Raw genomic sequence first — 11,013 nt, forward strand, 5'->3', positions numbered from 1 at the left:
TCTCACCTCACAAATTCACCTGCACTGTTACTTACACCCCCTTCCTGTTTTTGGAATCCCTCCCTATTTCTTTTCACTTCCGTCTTGTGCATTTTCTGCAGTCTATTAAGTGGGGTATTCCTCAGCACCTGTTGGTGCAACTTATCTCTGTTTGTGATACCCTACACTTCATCACACTCCAACGGTACACTATTTTTTTACACATTATTTGTGTGATGAACACATTCTATGATATGAACGTCCAATAATTCAAGAAGCGTTTGTTTGTTTGTTTTATTGTTTGATTGTTTGTTTGACTTGTATGCACTCCTGAACTGTTGGATGGAATGAGTTGAAAACTGGTGTTTGAACTTGCAAGGTGCCCAGAAAGGATTTAGAAGGTTAAAAAAAAATCCATAACCCCCAGAGTTCAGGGTTGGGGGAGGACCCCAATTTTCTCTATGTAAGTATTTGTGTCCAGGAGTCTGTTAACACCAACCACTGGACGGATAGATCGAACTGGCTGTTACTCCCTTGGACTGCGTCAATTTATGTGTGGATTTGCACGCGGGAATCGCAAGAAGCACACGAGAACCGTAGCTCTGATTTAACATGGTTTATTACCCACCACAATAACAGGGGAAGAATGATCATGACACCGGGGAACAACGGTGGGCTTGGGGGAGGGGAGGAGGGGAACACTGAATCATAATAAACAATTATTTACAAGAGAAATAAAGAACTCTAAAGGCACCGCACACACCAGACTCAAGCACAGATGGGGAGGGAAATGAGAATCGAGCGAGGCCTTCGTTCTTGTGGTGTGGTGATGAAGGTGGCCCCGAAGCAGCCATAAATCCGCAACCTAGCAGACGAGCACTCGCGAACAGGACGACAAATCAGTGAGATGAGCAGGATGAGGTAGGAGCACGAACAAGCGATGAAGCAGGCACACGAGCAGGAACCAGGGAGGATGAACAGGCAAGGCAGGACGATGAACCAGGTACACAAAGCACAAAACCCGTTCCTCTCTGGAGCCAAACAAAACTCTCCCACTGGCTCTGAGGCCTCGCTTGGTTTTGTTAGTTTCACCAGAAGGGGTTTTTTGGTGGACCTTGAACGCCCTGTGGAAATATTGGGGGGCGGAGGCGAGGCTCAGATCACATACAGAGCAGGGGGGTGAGTCCAGAGAGGAGACGGTAGAAGACAGAACGACCACAACCTGTCTGCGGTGTTCATATTCTGATCAATTTTTTTTTTTTTTAATGAGGGTTAAGGTAACATAAATGCAATTATCTTTCCCCCCACTAATCTATAGTTTTACACTATTGAAATATCTATCAATCGAGATCTACACTTGAGTCAGCAATTATAACCTATCTATTTATGAAATCATTGTTATAGGTCAAAGGTTACACGTTTGCCACCCCCCCCCCCCACTCCCCCCAACCCCTACAGTCCAGACTATTTAACCGGGACACCTCTTAAACCACAGTACATGTCCAATATCGTGTATGATTGTTCATCATTATAGGTATACTCCAACCTTGTATCCATCTTGAGCAATGAGCATGTATCTTGCCAGCTGACGTATATTAATTCTCCCACAGAGAATAGCATAATCATGAAAATGTCATCTGCGTTCTGTCTTCACCATCGGTGGAGTCATTTGATTTTGTCTTTTGAACCTGACATCACAGTTCTCAGTCATTCGACTTTGTATGCCGTTTGTTCTGTACAAGCAGTTTGCCTGGAAACACGTCGCCTTGCAATGCGAGGTTCTCAGCCTTACTTAGCCTTGTGGTGCTAGCTCATTTACTATCGGTACTGAACCATATTTGTTTTATCTCCCGCCAGGTCCACGACCTTGAGGCAATCCCTGTAAAAGGGTTCCAGTTTGCTCATTTCAGCCTGAGGGCATCTTACGTTGAATGGAAACCTTAATTTTAGTCACTTCTGACAGAAAAGCCGAAACCTCACATCGTCTGCATTTTTCCATCCTTACTAGCTTGTGGCATAGAAAGCAGGTATGATGGAACTCACATGCTGCTGAAATACAATCACTCAGATCAGCTTCCTTTTCGCAGCTGCATCAAATTTGTCTCGTGCTCTTCACTGCCAAATATTACTTCGAGGGCTTTCTATTTGTCAGTTTTTGACAATGAGTTGTTTGAATCACAGCATGAAAAAGGTGGCGAGGCCCTGAAAAACTGAGTCCATACGTGTGGTTTGAGTATGTTCTACTTCAATTTGTTTGCTTGACACGTGTGTAGAATCGCTGATCCTGGTAGTTAAGGCCATCTTGTAATGTTATCGGAAAGCATGCAGATAAAGAGGCCACGGCCAGAAGGTAATCATGAAGTTTTTATGTGATACATATACTGTATCATCTGCTTCCTCATGGTCTGATATCAGAATATCCAGCTAGCTCTCAGTGGTCTTTGATCGCTGGACTTCTCCCTCTTAGCTTTCCTTTAAGCATATTCCAAAGGACAATGGTTACCTCCAGAAAGTTAGCCATGTTGCAACTGGCATCCACAAAAGGGCATGTATATACTTTCCTCTCTGCAATAGATATGTGATCTAACCACTCCTTAAGGATTGTCATCAATGGGTCTTGAATTCTGATCTCTGAGACTGCCGACATTCCAAGGTGTCACCTGTCACCTATATGCTATGTAAGCAAATATGGCTGAAGTTAGGACATCTCTATCCACCACCCCCCAACAGCCCAACATACTCCATAAATTCCCCTTCCCTACCCATACATTTACAGAATCTTCCCAAAATATTTATTTTTTCTTTCTCCCCCCCCTTACTGTCTCACTCTCCCCAACCATCTTTTCTCTCATTTATCTTCCTTTTCTCTGTCTCCCCTGATGATAGGAGAGAGGGCAGTGAGAGAGTAATGGAGAAAGAAGAGAATATATATATATATATATATATATATATATATATATATATATATATATTTCTCTTTCTCTCTCTCTCTCTCTCTCTCTCTCTCTCTCTCTCTCTCTCTCTCTCTCTCTGTCTCCCTCTCTCTCTCTCTCTCTCTCTCTCTCTCTCTCTCTCTCTCTCTCTCTTTGTTCTACAACTAAATGAAATGTCTGAATAGACCAACTGATGTTCTTTTATTCTCATTGTCATTTCCCTCTGGGGGACATCAGCATGCCAATGATGGGTCATGCACGTTTCCCTTTCTAAGGATTCACCCTGTGCAGCTTTAAATTCCTTTGCTGGGTGCTGCTAAAGCACCCCTCAACCATGGCTGCAATTTATAACCTCGTCAGTGTATAAAATAAAATCGGTGTACAAAGTAATAACAGCGATCTTAATGTATTTGGCTCATGAGTGAAGAGGAAACTTTTTCTGTAACAATATCGAGGCTCATGGAAGACTAAGATGACGGAGAGTAAAAAGGCAACGTCGTCGTGACAGCAGGGGCAGTGGGGCTACAGTTGGACGCAATGATCAAGCGAATTAATGAAGAGGAAATGAAGCGACAGCGGATGGAAGGAAACACAGTAACCCGCAAGTAAGATTCGTAGGGTTAATGGAGGTAGTCTGATCTTTAATGTTGAAAGGTTGACCTAACATCTCAGAAAAACTGATAAACGTTGACCTTTGATTTCAGATATAGGGCATGCTCTTGAAATAAAACTTTTGTAGATATACGTCCGTACATATATTCACAAAAATACTATCAATAACCAAAAATTCCCGAGGCTGATATCGATCATTATTCATCAATGCATTTCGAACTTCATTGGAGATCTTTTCCACGCTTGGGTCTCGGCAATTTGGAGAAGCTTGGGTTAAATTACTCGACAATGGATTTAACTTATTGACTCATTTATCATAATGATTGAAAACATCGATTCAAAAGGGGGTTTCGAGTTGGTAAATCTTCCCGAGGTCAAGGAACAAAGTTTGAAGGTGAATGAGTTGAAGGAAAACAGAAAGGGCAGATAAAGCACTAATTGTTGAAACACGAAGCAAAATACTAACATGACAGCAAATGTAAGGAGAGTTGAAAAGCCAGAGAAACAAGTATTTATAGATACATAGGAAGATAAAATGACTCCACTAATATCTACCTAGATGTTGAAAAACGATAACTTGTTTCAACGAAGATCTTGTTCCGATAACTTTTAAAATTCCCTCATAGGTGGTAGACTAGGGATCGGAAGTGTGCAGGTGATAAAGCAAACAAGAAGGATCCTGTTGTACAACAAGGACTTGCGTCAAAAGGTTAAAATTGTTGTAAATGTACGTTGTTAAAAACAAAAATGTCATCAAAGCCAAGCAACCGGCCTTTTATCTCTGTCGATGCACTTCCTGATCACAAGACATTCTTTTTCTGTGTCGTAGTTGCTTGCAATCCTTTGCTTAAAGAACTTCGAGCAGTTTTAGCAAGTCGTCAGAGACGCCAGTTTGCATGGTAATGCCACTCGAGCTTGATGGCTGCTGCTCAGATCTTAAAAATGATTGATTTCCTCATGGCATTGATTCCTATCTGATGGATGCATCCATTCCCTACAGTGTTATGGAGGTTTAACCCTTTTATGAACGCGATTGCTTGGCTGTAAGACTTTTAAGGACTGGCCATCCAAAGGATTATTGACAGGATTAAAAAGCTACAGCACATCTCAAGATGGTACTGAAATGTTTTTTTTTTTTTAAACCATCTCTTCTCTGGCCTAGCTCCTTCTGAGCTTTCAGCCCTTTGACCCTCCCCAAGCTTACTCAAACTCTCACTCATACTCTCAAGCTTATGGGTCTTACTCTCAGCCATGATCTTTCTTTGACAAACCACATTTCAAAGTTGGTCTCCAAAGCCAGTCGCTGACTGGACATTCTCCGTCATACAAAGTCCTACCTTGGCACACTACAACTCCGATATCTACCAACAAAGCCTTCATCCGCAGCTTGATGGAGTACTGCTCTCCCATCTGGGCTGGCTCCCCTGCCTCACACTTGCTCAGCTTGATAACGCGGAAAGCAAGGCCTTCAAGATCATTGGAATCTCGCACTTTGAAGCTGAGTCAATGGGTCTATTACTTACCCATGACAGACAGGTCAGTGGTCTCTGTCTGTCTTTTACCGCCTCCTTTCTGGTCTTGCTCCCTCTGCTCTTTCCGTGCTTTCCCCATCCTCACACGCACCCCCCTACCCCCAGGTTTCTGCAGGGTGCACAGGGTCTGCCAGCAACCCCTTTCCAGTGAAACTCGTAAAATACAGAATCACAGCTCACCTCCACTCATTTGTTCATCTTTTTCCCTACCTGTGGAATCATCTTCCACATTCTCTACAATCTCATTCTTCCCTCCAGTTCTTTAAGACAGATGGTCACCACCATCTCAGATCATCCTCAATCTGAAACCATGATCGTTTTTTCCTCTGTTAATGTTAACCCCCCTCCTCGCTCCCAATCCACAAGGCGACCTCCTTCCAAATTTCCAGTTTTTCCTTCCTGAGAGTTTATTCTGTATCCCTCTTATCCTCCATGCATCCATGCATCCTCCCCTACCCTATTTCCTCCAAACTTCCCTCATTTGTCCAAGTCTCCTCCATTTTGTTCTTCAACCCTGCTGTTGATGTTTCCCCCCTCTTTCCACTGTTCCTTCTGTTCTGTTTCATCCTGATATGTACAGTGTTCTCATTGTGGCAGCCTGTGGTCTGTGGCATTTCGTATGCAGCCTGTGGCTGCTGGCTCCGTCATTGCTGGGAGCGCGGCTGCATCACTGATGCAGTGCCCTTGTTTTCTTTAGCAGCCACCTCAACCGATCAGCCAACACCAGACTTTACATTTGTAGTGAGGGTTGATGTAATTGTGTATTTTGTCTGTTGTGAGATTGAGATGGAAAAATGTCAACAGATGTTGTTTGTGATGGCAATCCGTTAAAGAATTGTGTTGTCGTATTGTTGTGTCATTCCTACCTACATTGTTTGTTTGGTTTTTTTTCTGACTTGTTTTTTTTTTTCTGAACCACCTCCACCATCCTCCATGTCCATCTTCTTACCTGCGTCAATCTACTTAAACTCTCAACTCCCATCTTTCATTTGTACCCACTTATCTTCTCACCTCTTTTTTGCCTCATCTTACCCTTTCCTTGTGTATTATTTGGAGGCATGTTGCACATGACTTTCAATTGCATCTTTGTTGAAAGTCATGATGTCATTTTAACCATCAAACGTGAGCCTTTGTCTGTAAGAAAATTTTCTGGTGGTTATGCTAACGCAGTATCCACAATTTCACGACCTGAGCAGTTTTTGAACATTATAATGTCCAATACTTATGTGTTCTTGTCAGATTCGCATTGTAATCAAAATCCGGCAAGCTTCCAATAATACAAAAAAAGCACAAAAATCTGCATTTCTAGATTAAAATTCACAAATCTTGTAGCTCAGCACTCCGTTAACAGATTTGTGCTTCATATAGTGAACAAAAATTTGAACAATAACTTATAATGCAAACTATTGCGAGCGTGTTACAATTTGGAATCGGAATGGAATTCCGAGTGTGCCATTTGGAATGCGAGGTTTGCTTGCAGCAGTATCAACGCAATCTGCTGTTATTATTGAACAAACTTAACAAAGAAAATATCCAAACAGTGCCTTAATGAGATTATAACGAGCATCAAAACAACATTATACTCAAATTTAAAAAGCCTCAAGCATGCTGCACTCTGCTAATCTTTCCATTTGAATATCTCCAACTGCTGTCATCTGAAATGATCTAATATCATAAAATTGCTCAGTCATTAAAACACACCAACATGTGAAATGACATCACATGGTACACATATTATCGGATGCATATTTACCTTATTGTTCAAAATATTTACCTCTGCCACCGAAGGTGAAGGAGGTTATGTTTTCACCAGTCTGTCTGTTTGTTAATTGCCGGAATCCTTCAGATTTCGGCAATTATGTTGGTCGGTTGTGTGTGTCATTCTGTGTGTCTATGTGTCTGTTGGGTAGCCGAAATAGGTGACCCTTATTGTCAGTAATTCTGTCTGTTTGTTTGGATGTTTGTTCGTTTGTCATCAGCATAATTGGTAGTAAACGTGGGTGGATTTTGACCAAACTCGGGTGGTAGGTACATCTTATGACCTAGTGCTTTGGAAATTATGATGGTTGATAGGGAAGCTTTGGTTCCCTAGCAACAACCGAAAAACCTTCAAAATCGGTTCCGTTCACGCGAAATCAATTCCGAAAACCATTATCCCACGTAGGGTTATGAAATTTGGCACGAATGATCTACAGGTGATGCTCTATCAAATATATTCCGGTTTTTGTGATATATGGAATATTTTACCCACAGCGCCCCCTGCAATTAGGGTATGTGCGAAAATTGAAGGCCCCCAAGCGAACAGGTGAGTGCATCGATACAAATGAAACTTTGCAGGTTCATGGTACTCAATGAGGACTACAACTTTGCCTCAGGACATATTGACCGATTTCGCTTAGGTCAGGGTCAAAGGTCAATTAGTGCAAAAACCGATAATATGCGAGAGCTGGAGGTGTCTTCACGCCAAATGCTACTCCTCCTCGGGTTATGGTCGGATGGTCATGAAAATTCACACTAATTGTCCGGAATACATTGTGCACAAACTATTGAGCCGGATTTTCGATTTAGATCTTTGTTCACCCAGAGCACCCCCTCAAACTTTGGGGATTTCCAATTTCAAACTGCATTTTCGGTGCTTTTCATTCAAATGGATACCGAGTAGTTATCAGTAGATGGAACTGGATGAGATTTGATATGCATAATCTTAAGGTGATTCCCTATCCGCTATATGACATCTATTTTGCTCTATATCTTATAGTTTCCATGCTCGGCGACCCACCGCCGCCTACCGGCTTGTCTGTCTGTTTGTGTGTTTGATTACCCTGAAGCAGCCACACCATTTCAGCGATCATGACCAAACTGGGTACAGACGTCGGCCATGGTCCAACTTAAGCACTTGTCATTTTTGGTGAATCAAGGTCAAAGGTCACCGAAAAACCGAAATTCTTATTTTCGCAATAACGTCCTCTAAAATGGTCATATCAACATCAAACCAAATCCAAAATGTGCATCTTCCAATTCTGCATCCAACCATATGTCTCATTGGGGTGTCACACCAACACCTTTCTTCGCGGTCAGTGGTCGAATGTCAGGGGGGGGGGTCAGCGTCAAAAATTTCAAATTGCGATAAAAATGCCATTTCAAGTCCTATTGACTTCCAAGTTATGATCATGACCAAACTAAGTGCTATAACTCATTAAACAGTAGCACTATCGACTTATAAGAACCAAATTGATTTCCAGGTTTTTGTTTTTTCAGAGATCATGAAGATATGACAAAGTTATTCCGGCAATTCCCTGCTCAACGAGCAATTTCATTTTCTTGTTTCTTTTTCAGTAAATAACGGTCAAAGACTTGTAAGCTTCAACAGTTAAAACAGCCGTTGTTCTGTTTTGTAGTTAAAATTTGGAAGTCACGAATAGTTTTATTAAATCAATTATTTACTTATTTTCTTGCTATTCTTTGTTCTAAAACCCAGTAAGGAGTGTTTGTAATAACATCTTATAGTTTTTAGCTGGGGTTAAGCACATCAAAAGTTGATTTATTGTTTCCACCAGAGGAGGCACAAACAACAAATCGATTTAACAGCCTTGCATGATTCATTCCTGCATAATTTACCTAATTGTTTAATTAATCACGCGTAAATGTGCCTGTTATTATGAAAATATATATCCCAGGACTTGATTGATAATGGCCGGATTCAAACCATTGACTTACTTTCTTCCTTTCAGATAGTTAATTCACCTGTTCCTTATTTCCTGCCTTTGTTTAAATATTTATTTGTCACTTGGGTTTGTATATTTAAAGCATGCTGGAAGGGATTATGATTCTGTAAATTATTTTGGCCGATTCTGAAAACTATACCGTATTGTTGATGAAGGAAATGCATAATTTAAAAATTGTACATATCAAGTATTTAAACTGAAAAAACTAACCTTGCCACGTTATGATAATCACAACTTTAAACTGGAGAGTTCGAAGAACAACTTAGCACAAGCAAGTCATGAGAAAAAACCGACATGGGAAGGGTCTTTTAAACTCTTGCTTTGTGTTTCCGAGCGCGATCGATATTACATACGAGCCACCATTTTGTCTAAATCTCGATATTGCCCAACGCTGAGATCGTGAGCAGCAAATTTCACTGGTTGAGATGGTGTAAAATGGCGTGATATTTTGTGCAAGTACTGATAAACTGGAGATTTTTGGAAGTGTTAACAAGGTGATTTGTGTTCTGCAGTGTTCATCTTCATAATTCAATTGAAGTAAAATAAAGATTTTAAAGGTTGTAGAAAAAAACTTTTTTTGGCAGTTGATGCACCGTCTTTTACACCAACTTATTTAACTCGTTACATTAGCTTTTCATGCCTATTGTATGTGTCCATTATGAGGTCCTTAAAAACAGTAATATAAGTTTCCTGTTTGGAATGATTTTCAATTTTGTTTGACTGCCAAATGAAAATTATTTTTACTTCACTCCTCTCTGTATGCATGTGCTATCAGGATGAGATCCCGTACAATTTGCCAAATTTGGATCCAAAGTACTGCTAAACTACAGGTTTGTTTTCCGATTCCTCTTCCGAGTTGGTTCTAAATATAACATTCAATTGAAATTAAGTTGTTCCTCAATTATAGACTGATGCCAGGAGACAGACAAACAGTGAAGCAATTGCTTAACCCCAACTTTCGCTTCACACGCGTGGGGTAAAGAGTGAACACAGAAGTGCTACATATGCAGGATAGTGTCATGTACGCCACAATAACCTTTTTATGCAGTTACTTCAGAAAGTGCTGGAATCCTTCGGATTTTGGCAATTATGTTGGTCGGTTGTGTGTGTCATTCTGTGTCTGTCTGTCTGTTTGTTTGTTTGTTTGTTTACCCTGTAGCAGCCACACCGATTCAGCGATCATGACCAAACTGGGTACAGACGTCAGCTATGGTCCACCTTCGGCACTTGTCGTTGTTGGTGAATCTAGGTCACAGGTCAAGGTCAAGGTCACCGAAAAACCGAAATTCTTATTTTCGCAATAACGTCCGCTAAAGTGGTCGTATCGACTTCAAACCAAATCCAAAATGTGCATCTTCCAATTCTGCATCCAAACATATGTCTCATTGAGGTGTCACACCAACACCCTTCTTAGCGGTCTGCGGTCGAATGTCAGGGGGGTCGGGTCAAAACTTTCAAATTGTGATAAAAACGCCATTTCAAGTCCGATTGACTTCCAAGTTATGATTATGACCAAACTAAGTGCTATAACTCATTAAACGGTAGCACTAAGGTGTAAGGCGTAAGCTTACCATTCCTTCACGTTCCTCTAACAGCGGGGACTGCCCTGCTTTTCAGCAAGATATCCATGCCCGGGCGATCGAGCGATATATGGGGACTGCTGCACGGCGGCCCCATGTTGAGTCGGGAGATGACATGCACGGTACAGTCAGAGGACAACTGAAGGCCATTCCAGCCTGTTTCCCAAGAGCACATCTGAACCAATGGGCACGCTTTGCTCAGAGGAAAGAGGGCAGTGCGTGTCTCGTACACCCAGGAACCACCCCCACAAGAGGTGGGGATTCACCCGAGATCCACCCTAGATCCACCTCCCCCCTCCCCCCCCCACCCGTGGCCCTTAAGTATCGGTGCTGGTCACTCTAGCGAGAGCTAGGAAAGGGGATTTGCAATGAGAGCTTCTGGAGGAAGAGCTGGTGGTGGTTGCTGTGGGACGGAGTGATTATTGTACAGTTTGTGGATGTTTGCTGCCGAAAGGAATGGAACACAATGCTGAGGAAGCGGACCAAGTTCCAAGCAGTCTGGGCGCAATTTTGAGTGAGAGGCAAAATCAGCAATCATAGACGATAGGGAGTTCTGACTCTCACACGTTCTTTCTCTCTTTTCCAACTTGTCTACTGTGGACACACAAGAGCAATCAACGTGGGGAAGTCCTGAACAACTGCTCTTTTTAGA

At 41.9% G+C, this 11,013-nt stretch overlaps 1 long non-coding RNA gene across 1 annotated transcript in view; it reads right to left on the reverse strand.

Annotated features, from left to right (window-relative positions):
- Nucleotides 1-626: 626 nt before the first annotated feature.
- LOC147012322 (uncharacterized) overlaps nucleotides 627-11,013 on the reverse strand; it is a 25,464-nt gene continuing 15,077 nt past the window's right edge. The window contains exon 3 of the long non-coding RNA XR_015051922.1: nucleotides 627-1,103. This is a non-coding gene — a long non-coding RNA (uncharacterized LOC147012322). The remainder of the gene's footprint in view (nucleotides 1,104-11,013) is intronic.

Source organism: Eptatretus burgeri, chromosome 15 (assembly GCF_056783735.1).
Source record: "Eptatretus burgeri isolate ZD-2024b chromosome 15, Ebu_testis_v1, whole genome shotgun sequence".
NCBI classification, from domain to species: domain Eukaryota; kingdom Metazoa; phylum Chordata; class Myxini; order Myxiniformes; family Myxinidae; genus Eptatretus; species Eptatretus burgeri.